Here is a 17,463-nt window from a genome sequence, read left to right as displayed (position 1 = left end):
CGATTCAAGTTACTAATCTTAGAAACTGAACTAGTATCAAATACTGAGGGGTTGCTATAAACACTAGTAAAGTACACATCAATAACATGTATATCAAATATACCTTTGTTTACTTTGCCATCCTTCTTATCCGCCAAATATTTGGGGTAGTTCCGCTTCCAGCGACCAGTCCCTTTGCAGTAGAAGCACTTAGTCTCAGGCTTAGGTCTAGATTTGGGCTTCTTCACTTGAGCAGCACCTTGCTTGCCGTTCTTCTTGAAGTTCCCCTTCTTCCCTTTGCCCTTTTCTTGAAACTAGTGGTCTTGTCAACCTTCAACACTTGATGCTTTTCTTGATTTCTACCTTCATCGATTTCAGCATCACGAAGAGCTTGGGAATCGTTTCCGTTATCCCTTGCATATTATAGTTCATCACGAAGTTCTACTAACTTGGTGATGGTGACTTAGAGAATTCTGTCAATCACTATTTTATCTGGAAGATTAACTCCCACTTGATTCAAGCGATTGTAGTACTCAGATAATCTGAGCACATGCTCACTTCTTGAGCTATTCTCCTCCATATTTTAGCTATAGAACTTGTTGGAGACTTCATATCTCTCAACTCGGGTATTTGCTTGAAATATTAACTTCAACTCCTGGAACATCTCATATGGTCCATGACGTTCAAAATGTCTTTGAAGTCCCGATTCTAAGCCGTTAAGCATGGTGCACTAAACTATCAAGTAGTCATCATATTGAGCTAGCCAAACGTTCATAACGTATGCATCTGCTCCTGCAATAGGTCTGTCACCTAGCGATGCATCAAGGACATAATTCTTCTGTGCAGCAATGAGGTTAATCCTCAGATCACGGACCAAGTCCGCATCATTGCTACTAACATTTTTCAACTTAGTTTTCTCTAGGAACATATCAAAATAAAACAGGGGAGCTAAACGCGAGCTATTGATCTACAACATAGATATGCAAATACTATCAAGACTAAGTTCATGATAAATTAAAGTTCAATTAATCATATTACTTAAGAACTCCCACTTAGATAGACATCCCTCTAATCATATAAGTGATCATGTGATCGAAATTAACTAAACCATGTCCGATCATCACGTGAGATGGAGTAGTTTCAATGGTGAACATCACTATGTTAATCATATCTACTATATGATTCACGCTCGACCTTTCGGTCTCAGTGTTCCGAGGCCATATCTGTTATATGCTAGGCTCGTCAAGTTTAACCTGAGTATTCCGCGTGTGCAACTGTTTTGCACCCGTTGTATTTGAACGTAGAGCCTATCACACCCGATCATCACGTGGTGTCTCAGCACGAAGAACTTTCGCAACGGTGCATACTCAGGGAGAACACTTATACCTTGATAATTTAGTGAGAGATCATCTTATAATGCTACCGTCAATCAAAGCAAGATAAGATGCATAAAAGATAAACATCACATGCAATAAAAAAATATGTGACATGATATGGCCATCATCATCTTGTGCCTTTGATCTCCATCTCCAAAGCATCGTCATGATTTCCATCGTCACCGGCATGACACTATGATCTCCATCATCTTGATCTATATCAATGTGTCGTCACATGGTCGTCTTGCCAACTATTGCTCTTGCAACTATTGCTATCGCATAGCGATAAAGTAAAGCAATTATTTAGCGCTTGCATCTTATGCAATAAAGAGACAACCATAAGGCTTCTGCCAGTTGCCGATAACTTCAACAAAACATGATCATCTCATACAACAACTTATATCTCATCACATCTTGACCATATCACATCACAACATGCCCTGCAAAAACAAGTTAGACGTCCTCTACTTTGTTGTTGCAAGTTTTACGTGGCTGCTACGGGCTTAGCAAGAACCGTTCTTACCTACGCATCAAAACCACAATGATATTTCGTCAAGTTAGTGTTGTTTTAACCTTCGCAAGGACCGGGCGTAGCCACACTCGATTCAACTAAAGTTGGAGAAACTGACACCCGCCAGCCACCTGTGTGCAAAGCACGTCGGTAGAACCAGTCTCGCGTAAGCGTACGCGTAATGTCGGTCCGGGCCGCTTCATCCAACAATACCGCCAAACCAAAGTATGACATGCTGGTAAGAAGTATGACTTGTATCGCCCACAACTCACTTGTGTTCTACTCGTGCATATAACATCTACGCATAAAACCAGGCTCGGATGCTACTGTTGGGGAACGTAGTAATTTCAAAAAAATTCCTACGCACACGCAAGATCATGGTGATGCATAGCAACGAGAGGGGAGAGTGTGTCCACGTACCCTCGTAGACCGAAAGCGGAAGCGTTAGCACAACGCGGTTGATGTAGTCGTACGTCTTCACGATCCGACCGATCCAAGTACCGAACGTACGGCACCTCCGAGTTCAGCACACGTTTAGCTCGATGATGTCCCTCGAACTCCGATCCAGCCGAGCTTTGAGGGAGAGTTCCGTCAGCACGACGGCGTGGTGACGATGATGATGTTCTACCGACGCAGGGCTTCGCCTAAGCACCGCTACGATATTATCGAGGTGGCTTATGGTGGAGGGGGGCACCGCACACGGCTAAGAGATCCAAGGGATCAGTTGTTGTGTCTAGAGGTGCCCCCCTGCCCCCGTATATAAAGGAGCAAGGGGGAGGCGGCCGGCCTAGGAGGAGGGCGCGCCAAGGGGGGAGTCCTGCTCCCACCGGGAGTAGGACTCCTCCTTTCCTTGTCGGAGTAGGAGAAGGGAAGGGAGAAGGAGAAGGAAGGAAGGGGGCACCCCCCCCCCTCCCTAGTCCAATTCGGACTAGTCCATGGGGAGGGGTGCGGCCACCCTTTGGGGCCTTTCTCTCCTTTCCCGTATGGCCCATTAAGGCCCAATACGAATTCCCGTAACTCTCCGGTACTCCGAAAAATACCCGAATCACTCGGAACCTTTCCGATGTCCGAATATAGTCGTCCAATATATCGATCTTTGCATCTCGACCATTTCGAGACTCCTCGTCATGTCCCTAATCTCATCCGGGACTCCAAACTCCTTCGGTACATCAAAACACATAAACTCATAATATAACCGTCATCTAACTTTAAGCGTGCGGACCCTACGGGTTCGAGAACTATGTAGACATGACCGAGACACTTCTCCGGTCAATAACCAATAGCGGAACCTGGATGCTCATATTGGCTCCCACATATTCAACGAAGATCTTTATCGGTCAAACCGCATAACAACATACGTTGTTCCCTTTGTCATCGGTATGTTACTTGCCCGAGATTCGATCGTCGATATCTCAATACCTAGTTCAATCTCGTTACCGGCAAGTCTCTTTACTCGTTCTGTAATACATCATCCCGCAACTAACTCATTAGTTACAATGATTGCAAGGCTTATAGTGATGTGCATTACCGAGTGGGCCCAGAGATACCTCTCCGACAATCGGAGTGACAAATCCTAATCTCGAAATACGCCAACCCAACAAGTACCTTCGGAGACACCTGTAGAGCACCTTTATAATCACCCTGTTACGTTGTGACGTTTGGTAGCACACAAAGTGTTCCTCCGGTAAACGGGAGTTGCATAATCTCATAGTCATAGGAACATGTATAAGTCATGAAGAAAGCAATAGCAACATACTAAACGATCAAGTGCTAAGCTAACGGAATGGGTCAAGTCAATCACATCATTCTCCTAATGATGTGATCCCGTTAATCAAATGACAACTCATGTCCATGGCTAGGAAACTCAACCATCTTCGATTAACGAGCTAGTCAAGTAGAGGCATACTAGTGACACTATGTTTGTCTATGTATTCACACATGTATTATGTTTCCGGTTAATACAAGTCTAGCATGAATAATAAACATTTATCATGAAATAAGGAAATAAATAATAACTTTATTATTGCCTCTAGGGCATATTTCCTTCACCTAAAACTATCATTTAGTCTTTAGGGTGGCTCGAGCTCGACAAAACCACCCAAGCCACAATTTAGGCTTTAGGGTGGCTTGGGCTCGACAAAGCCACCTAAAACTATCATTTAGGATTTAGGATGGCTTGGGCTCGACAAAACCACCAGTCCAAACTTAGCATCAAAAGCCAAAATCTTGTAGAATAGAAAAATTGTTGATGACACAAACATGTTCTTAACCATAAAAGTTCTCATCCGTAATAGTTCTCAAACTTAGCGTGCTAACACAAACAAGTTCTCAAGCTAAATACTGATTACACATACCAGTTCACAAATAGCAGTTCTTAAGGCAGGCAGTTCAAAAGACAACAGCCAAATTGTGCACTGACTAGTTGCCACTGGCATAAAAGTAACCCCTCATCCTGGTGCTCTGGAACCTCTTCCTTTTGGACCCTACTGTTGCTCCCTCTGTTGTAGTTGCAGCCCTAGGTGCCATGTAGGGCCTTCCACCTCTCCTGCTGGCTGCATTGCTTGAACCTGAAGCTCTTGTGGCAGCCTGGGAAGGAGTAGTAGAAGCATCACTGTTGATGCTTGCCCTTCTAGATCCAGCAGTTGTTCTTCTTGGCCTTGTAGAAGCAGCAGGCTGGGCAGGACCAGTAGAAGCAGCAGTTGTTTTTCTTCCCCTGGTAGATGTAGCAGGCTGGGCAGGACCAGTAGCAGTTGTTCTTATTCTCCTAGAACTTCCCCCAGCTTCATGGCAGTGAGTTCTAGTTGTCTAAGAGAGCACACACCATAGCCCAACAATGAAAACAATTAAAACAATGACAACAATGAATCAAATTGTTTGTGCCAACAATGAAAACAATTAAAACAATGACAACAATGTGCATATTCCATACCTTGTGCTTGTCCTTTCTTGCCTGAAGATGAGGCTTCAGGGGCTGAGGGCAGTAGGTGTACCTATGTTTCTGCATCTTGTAGTTGCTGCAGGTGATAGTTGCCATCCTTGATGTATCCTTCTTTGTTGGGACCTCAAATTGCCCCTTCCTCCTAGCTGTTTGCTTCCTGCCCTTCTTCTCTTTGAACACTGGTGGATCTATGTCAGCAGTTGGTGTCCTAGGCCAACAGTCAGGCCCTGGTACAGGGTAGATGATGTGCTTGTATGTTTCCTTATACAATGGTTTTTTGAAGAACTCATGCACATAGTCTTCTGGTTGTCCCTTCACTCTTGTAATGGCAGAAACTGCATGGTTACATGGCCAACCACATAGGTCCCATTTCTTGCAGTCACAGGTCCACTTATCAAGGTTCACACAGTAGGTGGACTCCCCACTAGTGACTTGTCAAATACCAGGACCTGCCATGTATGCAGTGCATTGCCTTGAGTACTTCTTTGACTCCTCCAACTTCTCCATATAAGTGGGTGTTATCTCCCACTTACTCTTCTCTGTCTTCTCTCTAACTGCTTGGTACTTAACCATCAACTTAGTTCCGAATCCATCTACACAGCTCCTTATTGACTTGTTCCTCACATCTAGTATCATCTTGTTAAATACTTCACTAAGATTGTTGACTACTAGGTCTGTCTTGCATGTGTGATCCATAGCATGCCTTGCCCAAGTCTCTTTAGGGATTTCACAAAGCCACTTCCAAGCATCTTCATCCTCCTTTTTCAGTTCATTCATTGCAACCTCAAAACCATTCTTGGTGTATGAATATGCAGCATTGTCCATATGCTTCTTCAACTCCTCACTCCTGAAGCCAGCTGACTGGAAATTTGCATAGATATGTCTAAGACAATATCTTTGAGGTGAGTGTGGGAACACAGCTTGAATTGCATTCAACAGCCCCTGCTTAAGTCATTATATAGATTATTAATCATATAACTTCATAATTGTAGGAAGTATTACAAATTATTAATTCGTTAAAAGTAAGACAAGGCCATATTTGTTGATTGGCCTCCGTTAAAAGTCTCCTGGGCGCTGGGCATTATTCCCTATGATTAGCGATGCGCTGTTGCCGTCCTGCGCCCTCGCTGCCGCCCGCCTCTGCTCTCCATTCTCATGATCTAATTCGTAAACGCAAGCTGATTCACTCGCCAATTATTCGTCCTGCAGCCAATGATCGAGCCAAGGTTAATCCAGCACACTGTCTACTAATCTATCTCAATTCCCATCTTCTATCATTAATTCGTTATACATCAGATTTCAACTTTTGGTTGTGTAATTTGTGATGCGTCGCGCTCGGGCACAGGCAATCGTTTGAAATCACGCACCTTCCAACCACGGCCAAGCAGTCTACCTCGACCTAGCGGTAGAGGGGACGAGTAGGGGCTGGGTTTGATTCTCTATGTATGTATTCTGACAGCATTGATCTTCTTTTTAGTACAACAACAAAGTTACATAATAAGGTAGTTTGTGAGGCAAAAAAAACAGACTTTAGCACCGGTCTGGCCCCCCCTATGTCTAAATCCTGGCTCCGCCCCTGCTGCCACCATCTGTGCATCGGAAGCGCCCTGCAAGAAGAAGAAGAATCACATTGTGCTGATGATATAATACATATATCATATATAGTCCAGACCAAAGAATGATCAGAAAATCAACATGGTAGTTGGATGTGTCAAACATCTGCGACAAAAGTGATTAAGAAATGTACTGTGTGAACTAAGGAAGCAGCATCGAGGACGACACACAAGGAAATATGCTTGTCACTTGTCAGTACATTCCCCTAATCTCACCAAATGCGCATACACTTTTATTGCTTTGAAGAATATAAAGATAGCAAATGAAGAAATCAGTTGCTGCCTGCCCGACTCAGGTTTGCAACATACAAATGATATACACAGACCATGAATGTATTATAACTTTAGAAGAATATACATTAATCTTTCACAAGTATAGCGAAACTTATCATGAGACGGAGAGAGTACTATAGTTTAGCACATTTTTCTATCACAAGTATAGTTGTTGAATAATGACGAGCAATCTGAAATCATCCACTTACAAAGAAAGAGGGAAGACATAACACGGGCTCGTTAGCTCACCCATACAAAGTTGAGTCAGTGATTAAGTGGATTGCCAAAAAGAATATAGGGGAGACCATCATATCCATGTGTGGTGTACTCAGCTCCACCCTTTCTCGTCACTATATTTGTTCATGTTCTCTGCTGGTTGGTTTTCTCAGAATCTGCCGGGGCAGAGGAAGCTCTGGTCAACTCCTGCTCAACAAAGAACCTTTGTGAGGCCAAACAACCAAAAATCCTTGTTCATACAAACATAAAAATGATGAACTATCCAATAATTTCTTCGTGATCATGCAATAAGCTGTGCCTTCCAAAACTTTCATATGGCTGCGGTAGATTCGGCTCACATGAAACATAAATAAAATAATATGTATATAATGATTTTACCTTATAATAGATGTTTTAGAAACTCATAATATATATTTGATAGCTCCACTCCAAAAGTATAAAATTCCTCACGTTGAATACCTATAAACAAAGGTGAAATAAGGATCTCTTTTGGACCTATCAATGAAAAGAGGAAAGGTTATGTCAGCGACCAATCGGAACCGTCGAAAGTTCAGCACATCCATCTTTTAGCAAATGTACATGCAAAGCAATTCTTTCTCCGAGTGAACTCTGAACTATTCTATGCCACATGTAAATAAATCATCAAATTACAGTAGGGAGACATGGTTTTTACATGTGTGGTTGGTGACCCTATAAGAATCAGCAGAAAGAAATCGAGTCAACAGAGATACTTTTGTAAGGGCCTGAGAGGTTATATAATGAATAGAAGATTCATGGAAAGACGTTACTTACATGATACATGTAGCTAGAGAATCACAGTGCCCTCAATTGAAGTTTTATGTTCTCCCCATTAGTGATCACACTGAATCAAAAAGCAAAATGTCAGACAAACAGATTACCTGGAGTGAAGGCATCAGGTAAACAAATTATCCGAATCAAGCTCACTAAAAACAGAATCAAAAAGCTAAATGCCAAACAGATTGAGTACTTTGCCTGGTATACATACTTGTCCCACCTTGCATCAACCCCATGCATGGCGGTGGCATCAACAGTGTCATGAGCTCCTGCTGCCCTTGCGTCGATAGAAAGGTTGTCATCGTCGGCGCCGCGCGCCTCCGAATCAAGGATCCGTTTGGCATGGAGGAGAGCGCCATCAGATTGATGCGTCCATCCCCAAACAACGAGCCAAGATAAAGAATATTATGACTGGGAGTTGTGTGTCCCCACTTTGTGTCTGCAACCACTTCCTTTCTACAGCTCCAAATCAGGGGAGCATCTCTTCGTTCCCAGCGATACGGTCTATGCAGGTGCCGCCGGCGGCGGCGACGCCCCACCACAAAAGATTGTCTTCGAGCCGCGAGTTGCCGCATCCAACCCCAAGGACCTGCAGTTGGTAGATATTTATTGGGGAAAAACGACCAATAAAGCATGACTGAAGTTTAAACTTTGCATAAATAAAAAGTAATCAATGTATCAAAGGATTTGATCTGTGGGCATTTTCCTTTTTCCCAAGTAACAACGTCAAACTTTTCAGGGGAAGGGTATATACAATAACTGAATGCTTTCCACGTGTTTTTAAATCAATGGGTCCTCCTACAAATTCTTTAAAGAGTATAACTGGAAAACCATTGCGTGGGCAGCTGCTTTTCCCTCTCCTAAAGCATCGACTCTACAAATATAACACATTTGGTCACCGGAAACTCATGAATCATAAGGTACAGGGGTGGAGCACGCGACGCAACAGAGCAGAAGAGAATGTTGTACCTGAAACTTAAAGGCCACATTAAGGTTCGTGGGATTCTTGTCTGAGTGAAACAAATTGGTCTGTACAAACTGAAATATAGCCAGCGCAGCTATATCAGAACCCATGAGGCCATGAGCACACATATAGTCAGAAGCACAGCTAAATCACGTACCTTGTGAGCATACACCATTCCCTCCAGCCACTTGGTCGGGTACCACGGGGTTCACCTTGAGACACCTCGTGGATGATCTTCATCCCTTCTACACAATTAAGCACAAAAAAAAACAAATTGAGTTCACCTTGCAAGACTATTGAGAGGGATTTAGGTCCTTATGAAGTACAGAGTATAGTACAGAAAAGGGGTTCTCCCTAAAGAAAATAATGTAGCCTCCATCCAGAAACAAATGGCGAATTAAGCACCCTCCAGTTCAGTTTCACTCTCATCTAAATTCTATTTTCATGAGAAATTAATCAATTAACTAGGGTTAGTCCAGTTCATCCAAAACAGTGGAGCTCCAAGGAAGAAAGAAGAACGGTTGATCTAAAACAGGGAAGAAACAGGGCTATCATCTTCAAGATTAGTTCTGTATCAAAGCAAGAGCTCACGATTAGTTCTGGGAATTTTGAGTGATGAAGATAAGAAATGCAGTACCGGTACTCTTGCTCCCCTTGCTCTGAGAAGGTTTGCATACCTCAAAGTGCCCAACACCTGCCGCTGGCTAAAATAGTGTGCATAAAAAGATTAAGAATATAAGCTACATTCAGATTAGGCTAGATAAGGAGCTATGCGCTTGTACACATCAAGCCTATATCGTTATTTTCATACACCAAGGCAATTCGAATGCATTAGATTAGTCCAATGTGGCTGACGAACTACTGTTAGGAAGAGAATGAACGGAGTTACAACCAGTTAGGATCTGCACAAGTAGGAAATATAGTGACCACACCTACGAAGGAGACTCAGGGAAGTAGTTACCTGCAGCTGCATGCGATGGTGAACGCTTTGTTGTGTCTCCACCATGTAGTTTCTCCGGTCCACATCCCTGTCCCCTCCGCTGCCGCCTCCACTCCTATCCCCTTCTGGAAGCCTGGATCTAAGCGCCTGGAGAGGCGGTGGCGCACGGCCGGATCACAGGATACATGGAGGGGGAGGTCACTGCTGGCAAGGCGCCGACCGATGGGAATCGTGGGGCGGAGTCATCACCGGGGTGCAGCGTCGTTGGTTGAGGCCGCATTGGGAAAGAAGAGGCACTCGAGGCCACCGCCCAGCCGAGGTAGGAGGCGCCAGACGGGAAGAGGTGCGAGGCTAGGGATTGGGGAGGGGGTAGGTCAGCGTGCGGCGTCTCCCGTCATCGGCGGCGGCTCCTCAACGGGATCGGCGGCGTCTCCCGTCATCGGCGGCGGCTCCCGTAGTAGCGCAGGGATCGACGGCGGCTTGATGTGCGAGGGCGGCGGCGAAGGATGCGAGTGCGACGGCGGCGACCAAGGGATCTCGTGCGAGTCGTTCTCGCTCGAGGGCATGTGACGTCGCTCGTACGTGCGGGTTTTTTTTTCGCGGGTTAATTTTCGTAGGTTTTTTTATCGCTGGTTAATCGTCGTAGATTTTTTCTTCGACGCTTGTCTCGGGCGCGATCGGCTGTTACGACCTGAAGAGCGCAGTGGCTAGTGGAGGACTCGTTACGTGGTTTTTTCGTCGTGGCGGGTCAGCCTGAGGTGGGAGGAGGTACCAAAATAGGTAAAAAAAACCGGGTGAGGTGGAACAAAAATAAACCTGGAACGGAACTACCAACTGAGACATTAGGAGTAGAGATTACTACTAATAATGTACGTGCAATGCACGTTTATATTAGATAGGATATTAGTTGCACGTTATATTAGGTAAGATATATCCGTTGCACGTTGGTATTTGAGAAGATATCAATTACTTTTTCGCGGGAATGGTAGGATATTAATTACATGGCAGATTTCAAGGGATAGCGTTGAGTCAAAACATGTTTATAACCAATGGAAGTGGTGAGTAATTATAGCGTTAAACGTGTTTGGTGCTCAATATTGGAGCGATTTAAATCACTAGATAGCATGATTTGACGATCGAGATGGTTTGGATCTGCTCATTTGGGTATTTTTATATTGGTATTTATATTGGTATGTAGACGTAGATGTCGAAAACGTTTTGTTTTTGCAAAAGAGACCTTGTTTTTTGATATATTCAACCCGTGGTCCTTTTTCATTGAGAAAACGTCCGGGCTCCTTCGAGCAGAGGCTGGGCGAGGCGGAGGGCAGCCAGGCGCGGGGGAGAGTGGAGAGGCCGGCGGCGGCTGTGGGGAGGCTCGCCGGGACGGCAGAAAAGTGGCGGCGCCAGTGTGTGAAGAGGCGGCCAGCCCGCACGCGAGGTCGGTCAGGAGGAGGCCTTCTGGAGAGAGCTGGGAGGAGAGCGAGCGGCGCCGTGGTGATCTCGCCGGCGAGCGACGGGAGGAGGACGGCGAGCTGAGCCGAAGGAGGGCGAGGCTTCCACGTGCAGGAGGCTCCCCAGCGGATCCGGGAGACGGCGCGAGGCATCTCCGACAGCGTGGGCCGGGCGGCCGGGGCGCCGTGCTTCGTCAGATCCGTGTTTCAGTCGTGCATTCAGTTTGTCCCTCGACGTCGACGGCTCTATGATCAGCCGTGCTCTCTTCCACGGTTGTACATGGCCCAGCTGAACTCAACCAGATTCTTCTTGTCCTGGACGCTCGCCACCTCGTGGTCATGACCAGCTTCAGCTAGCAGCAGCACGCCTTAGCTGTAAGTGTCATCCTCTTCTCTGTCAGCTCCCGAGTCGCCGAATATTCAGGATCCATTTACCCTGCAGTTGATTCATGAAGGGAGAGATAAGCAAGAATGGTCTAGGATCCCTTTACTGAATACTCCATTAGCTGATTCATGTTGCAAAAATTCACCAGCTGGAGAGTTGTGCGTGTATCTGTGTTCACAGTTTCAGTACAAGATTAATATGCTAACATATTGCACATCTTTTTAGATCCTACATGTCCAGTTTAATTAGCATGTAGTTTTCAAAAAGATCACTTTAGTGTACTGTTGATCATCATGTAGTCCTATTACTATGAAATATAGGACGATATACATGTCCCTGTTGGTTGAGAGAAAATTTGATTGTTAGGGTAGTACGATCATGTTGTAACGACTGAGAAACATTATGCAATTTTGTTCTCTTCTTTTCAGCATTTCTATCACACCTGTACCGCTGACCAGCTGTCTGACAATTGCCGCCTAACCTACACCAGCACCAAAGACGCACCCCCGCATAGGTAAGCTTCTCGCCCTCTTCATCTCTTGTATGATCTTGTCTGTTTAATCTTTGGAAAATATTTATGTCATTGATGATGCAGTTTGCTAGACAAAGTCTAAGTTTGACATTTTTATGGTCTGCTTATGCTTGTTAGACGTATCTTATCTTGATCAGTAACTGGAAAATTGGATTAAGTAGGATTCAATCTTGCAATGACAACTGGACTCTTTATTGCAGAGTGGGCATGGATGTACAAATCAGCAAGGTACTTTTGCGTTATTCTAGACAAAGTAGCCAATACTTATCTGGTGTATATGGATTTTTGGAATTTGATAAGCCAGAAGATACCACGATCCTTTGTCCATGTAAAGTATGTGTGCACACTTCTGTACTGTCAAAGGATGATGTCCATGATCATTTGATCTGTAATGGAATTTTTCAGAGTTATGACAAAAATATTTTCATGGCGAATCTTCAGATGAGCACAATAATGATCAGCAACCACAGCTTCACAATGAATAAATGCTTGCTGGCATGCGTGGATGGATTAAGGATGCCTTGAGGATATGTATGATGATGTGTCAACGAGTGAGAGTACAGATCCACCAATTCAACATGGACCAAAATTAGAAGTCAAACAATCTTATAGATTGATCAATGATTCGAAGAAGCCTTTATGGCCGGGATCTGGATTATCACAACTATCATTACTTGTGATTTTGTTTAATACAAAATCCATGAACAAATGGTCTGATAAGTCATTTGGAGATCTAATTGACACTCTACACATGGCCATTCCAAACGGAAATGAGCTGCTCCAGAATTTCTACGAGGCTAAGAAGACTTTTCAAAATTCGGCCTAGATTACTGCATATCAGTGCTGCCTTCCACATGTTTGACGGAATGCACAACCACATTGCTCACACAAAATTCGGCCATTAGGCAAACTGAGAGTTGCTTACAAGTCTCTTGCATATATGATGCTAAAGGAATTTCTTCCCACTTTGAACATTCAGCATTGCAGTCTATGCTCTCATGAAACTATTAGTGAGTTTTCTCAGAATCTATGCTTCCTCAATTTTTTTACTTCTGTAGTGTCTTCTAATTTTTGTACTGGTCAATTTTAATAGCTCTCATACTTTCATTGTAAATTATAATAAGAGGTTGTATAGAAATGAATGAACAGTACAATTAACAGCTCTCATATTTTTGTACTGGTCAATTTAATAGCTCTCATATTTTTGTACTGGTCAATTTTAATAGCTCTCATATAGATAATTTTTGTATACTTATACAATGAATGAACAATACAATTACTTTCACAGTGATGTTCATTGCATAGAAATTCTAGCTTTTCTGTGTTATTTCTTAAGCTGAATTGTTTATTTATGCAAAGTTGTGCTCATTCATTGCTATAATTGTGTGTGATTTCCTAGGGTGGTGAGGCGAACCTAAAATGTGCAACATCTGATCTTGCTTGCCGAGCTGCTATTCCTGATATACAGCCCTTAAACACAAGCATGTCTTTATTTATTTGTTTATCTTGCTTTGCTTCAATGGAAGAAATAAAAATAAGAAACAGTTTTTGTGGTGGATCTCTAGGAAAATTTGGAATGGTATTTGATCCGAGTACAGCAACTATGAAAACAATTGATCTTAGATTTGAGTTTCTTTTAATCTTTAAATGATGTACGGGGCCAACAAATTCAGCTATTTGGTTTTGTAGGTTTGATATTTCTGAAACTTGTTAGGATTTAGGGTGCATATCAGAAGTAGATGTACATCACGCTTAATGGTGAGACGAGAACCTGATCCGGTCACATATTTCTTTTGTTTCTCTGCCATGTTCAAATATAGCAAACATGTTTGGTGTTTGTTTAAATGTGAGCTTCAGAGGTAGCTTAATCGATACTAAATGTTTGGTACCAGAGTTTTTTCGCAGTAATCAGATGTTTATTTAACTGAAGGCCTTCCTATCTTAATACATGTATCACTTAATGTTAACGCTTCGGCACTACTCGCGACTTGTGACGACACAGTGTGTTCATTGTCTGATGTGCTGCAGGACCATTGAACAGTATTCAGAGCATACACCTATTCGTGCCTCAGTATGGTGGACTTAAATGATGTTTCCCAGAATAGTTGGCAGTTTACATCGACATGGCAGGCAGGGATGTGGAGTGACAAAATATGATATTTGGAAGAGCTGGTTCGGGAGCTGATGTACAGCTACTTTTAGTACTTCCAATATTGCTATCTACTTGCAAAGTTGTTTGGGTGGTAAATTATTAATTTTATACCCCTTGCACCGCACAGGCCTTTTGGCTTGGCCTTCTCCCTCCATGCACGCCAGCTGCGGTGGAAGCCTAGCTCCCACAGCTCTACGGTGAGGCAACACAGAGAGTGACGACAACTTCTGAAGCCATGGCTTGCCTGTGATTACCAGAGTGGCGATTAGTGCGATTTGGATACCTGTTTTGTTTGCTCCTTCTGTTTTGATTTGAGCTGATGGGGATGAGATGTGACCCCGCTGCTGGGCATCGCAAATGCCACGGCTCCAATGTATGCCCCAGCTTCTGTGATGCATGGGCGAGGCTACTCGATCTGGTGCAGTCGCCCTCCTTTCAAGAAATCAAGTTCTTTCGTTCAGATTTTAGATCTCTTGATTTTCAGCTTAGTTCTAGGATAGAAAAGCATGCTCCTTATGGGTTCAACTAGGAAGACCATTAGCCACTTTTTCAGAATTGGATGGTGTGGTGCACCTTCATCTCGCTGTCCAACTTCTTTGCTTATTTGCTTTAACCATACTACAGTTGTATAGCAGGATAAGGATCCAATCTTGTGACGCCACTCCATTTGTACCATCGTCAAAAATTGCACATGAGTTGATTAAGACTTTCAGAGTTCAGAGAACACCTAGCAGAGTTAATCGTCCTGAAGGTATATCAGATCCTAAGGAAAGAGGTCTTAGTTCAGATTTGTCACTACTCTGTGCTGTTGGATAGCCATGGTATGTGTTAGTTTTATTTTACCACAGAAGTTTGATTCTTGGTAGTTAGGATATCAGGCGTATACATTACTTTTCTTATGAATCTGTTCTCTTTTAGTGCACTATCAATGTATCTAATCTACCTATCAAAGTTTTCAAAGAAATTGATGGCGGGGCTCAGCGGCGTCGTGGCGAATGGCGAAGCTTCTAAAATGGACGGGGGAGAGGTGGTAACACGCGGCTGGGAGACGTACATATTTGAGGAAATACAGTTCATAATGTTTCATATTAACAAAAATTGATAGCCTTTGTAAAGTAATACGAACATTTTGGTGATTCCGGGACAACCCCAATATGAATCTGTAAGAAAAGATATGTCATACATTTGTGCAAATTGATAATGTAAGCTCATCTAGAAACTTTATTCTTTTTTCAAGGTTGATTTACTTGGTGGTGCTAACTTCCATTTTCTCAAAACAGGACATGCGTGCTATTTCTGAAAAAAAGAAGCTTCTCTGTTGGCTGGCATCCCTGATGCTACACAGGAGTATGTAGGAAAAGAAATGGCGTCTCATAATTAATTGGATGTAGATCAGTAGGGTCAATTACAAATTGTTGGCTGTAAATGACTTTCAGTTTCTAGCTTTCATAAAATTTAGACATGTAGTACTCTTCAACAGTATGCTGTGGTTGATGGGGGTCCTATGTGTTTGTTCAAATTATCATGCTGGATAATATTGCTTTTACTAGCAGTTGCAGTGTTCTTACTATTTTATTACCAGAAATATCATCATGTTTTGCTATTGATGTAATGCTATATTTCTTGTCTGAAACCAAAACCTTTAGTTGCTGCTGTGGTGCTCTTATTATTGTTATATTCCTTCACAGAAAGCAAACCTTTGTCATGGCTAACTTATAGAATAGCAGATACAGAGTTCAAAAACCATCAGTCTCAGGAATACTCTGACCATGTGTTTGATTCTATTGAAGACCCAATATGTGATGAGGTGCTGCAACTCCTAATGTTGAGCTATATGGACTATATGGCTCGAACAACCATAACAAACATAAGGGTCGATCGAATTCAGAAAGTTGCAGTTTATTTGCTCTGAAACTACTCTGTGGACGATAGTTTATGCTGCCGATCACTGCACGACCCTAATCAAACAGTCTGCTGCAGTTTAATTCTATGCATGGATGGCTTGATCTCACTGTCGTCCAAAAATCTTCTTATTGGAGTCTTGTGCATATATTCAATAATCGCTTCAGTTTGAATGAAAATCGTTAACTGGACTCCCATGATTGCAACGGTGTATTATTCGGCAAAAAGTAGTATTGTCGCCTTTCAATGTTTTCATTCGCATCCGTGGTCATATATGTTGCTTGGACGAAACAATTGGTCCTTATTTTTAATACAAGTTAACGTCAATTGATTTGTTTCGGCCAAGCCCAAATAGTTAAAAAAAGATTAAACTCTTCTCAACCAAACAACCATCTGTAAATCCCTAAAAAAAACCATATGTAAGAATTCCCAGACAAAAATGCTCTAAAAAGTATCTGTAACAAAAAGTTAAAACAGTAAAAATAGCTTTAAAATATTCACAGTAATACATATGTTCACACTATTTTGTTTCAAACAATTATGTTCGCATTTTCTCTAAAAATAAAAAGTTCCCAAAAAATTCCATTTTTACTAAAACAAAATCCATTTAAAAACATACAACAAAAAAGCATTCTTTTCATAAAAAACATCTGTCCAAAAATGTACTTTTCCGTAAAAAAATGTTCTTTTTTAGAGAAACGTTCCAATTTTCATAAAAATGTTAACAATTCTTAAAAAGTGCTCCAACTTTTGTGAAAAGTTAACTTTTATTAAAAATAAGGAATTTCCCATGTTTAATCTGATTATGAATGTTTATTAAAATTAGATATAAAAATGACGCGCAATGGCATATGTGCCTTTTTTTTGGGCCCGGTGCAACGCACGGGCATTTGTACTAGTAATACCTACTACTAAAGGGAGAGATGTGGTATTCTTAATCCGTCAGGTATCTTTAACAAAAAAGCTCCTAACTTTTTTTGAATCAACCCACAATCTTGACCCCGTTAAATCCCGAACACTCGATGTCGGGTGGTAGGTGCGACATATGCCAACGAATGGCTTATCATAGTGGGTGCCAGTAAGACGTCGCCGGTACCTGGAAACGGGATGAGGCGAAGACATGCACGCCGGCGAATCTTACCCAGGTTCGGGGCTCTCCGAGGAGATAACACCCCTAGTCCTGCTCTGCGGGGTCTCCGCATGATCACTAGATCAGAAAGAGTAGCTACAAATGCTCCTAGAGCCGCTCGGTTCAAGGGAGAAGAAGAGCAAGGCTAGCTCTTGCTTCCCTCTCTCTATGGTGTGTGTGCGATGCTCAGAAGCCAACCCTTTGCATGGGTGCCCCGAGGGGTTTATATCGGCCTACCCCCGGGGGTACAATTGTAATCTGGCTGGGCGCTGGTCCCAGCCGTCAG

General features: G+C 42.9%; 2 long non-coding RNA genes across 7 annotated transcripts; one reads left to right on the top strand and one right to left on the bottom strand.

Moving 5' to 3' along the window:
- Nucleotides 1-6,796: 6,796 nt before the first annotated feature.
- LOC120976388 (uncharacterized) lies at nt 6,797-10,036 on the bottom strand. 4 transcript variants are annotated; one of them, XR_006671656.2, is made up of 6 exons: nt 8,692-10,036; nt 7,934-8,311; nt 7,720-7,789; nt 7,601-7,617; nt 7,306-7,422; nt 6,797-7,113 (listed from the first exon to the last, which is right to left on the bottom strand). It is a non-coding gene; the product is annotated as an uncharacterized lncRNA (long non-coding RNA). The 4 variants fall into 4 exon arrangements; XR_005771772.3 differs by having other exon boundaries at nt 7,943-8,311; XR_005771769.3 differs by lacking the exon at nt 7,601-7,617 and having other exon boundaries at nt 8,692-10,035.
- Nucleotides 10,037-10,904: 868 nt separating this feature from the next.
- LOC120976387 (uncharacterized) lies at nt 10,905-15,668 on the top strand. 3 transcript variants are annotated; one of them, XR_006671655.1, is made up of 4 exons: nt 10,905-11,452; nt 11,891-11,976; nt 12,195-12,327; nt 12,436-15,668. It is a non-coding gene; the product is annotated as an uncharacterized lncRNA (long non-coding RNA). The 3 variants fall into 3 exon arrangements; XR_005771768.2 differs by having other exon boundaries at nt 12,195-13,004; nt 14,023-15,668; XR_005771767.3 differs by having other exon boundaries at nt 12,195-15,668.
- Nucleotides 15,669-17,463: the final 1,795 nt, after the last annotated feature.

The sequence above is a fragment of the Aegilops tauschii genome, chromosome 3 (assembly GCF_002575655.3).
Source record: "Aegilops tauschii subsp. strangulata cultivar AL8/78 chromosome 3, Aet v6.0, whole genome shotgun sequence".
Lineage (NCBI taxonomy): Eukaryota > Viridiplantae > Streptophyta > Magnoliopsida > Poales > Poaceae > Aegilops > Aegilops tauschii.
Note: the sequence above shows the minus strand (reverse complement) of the source record. Positions and strands in the feature narration are given on the sequence as shown.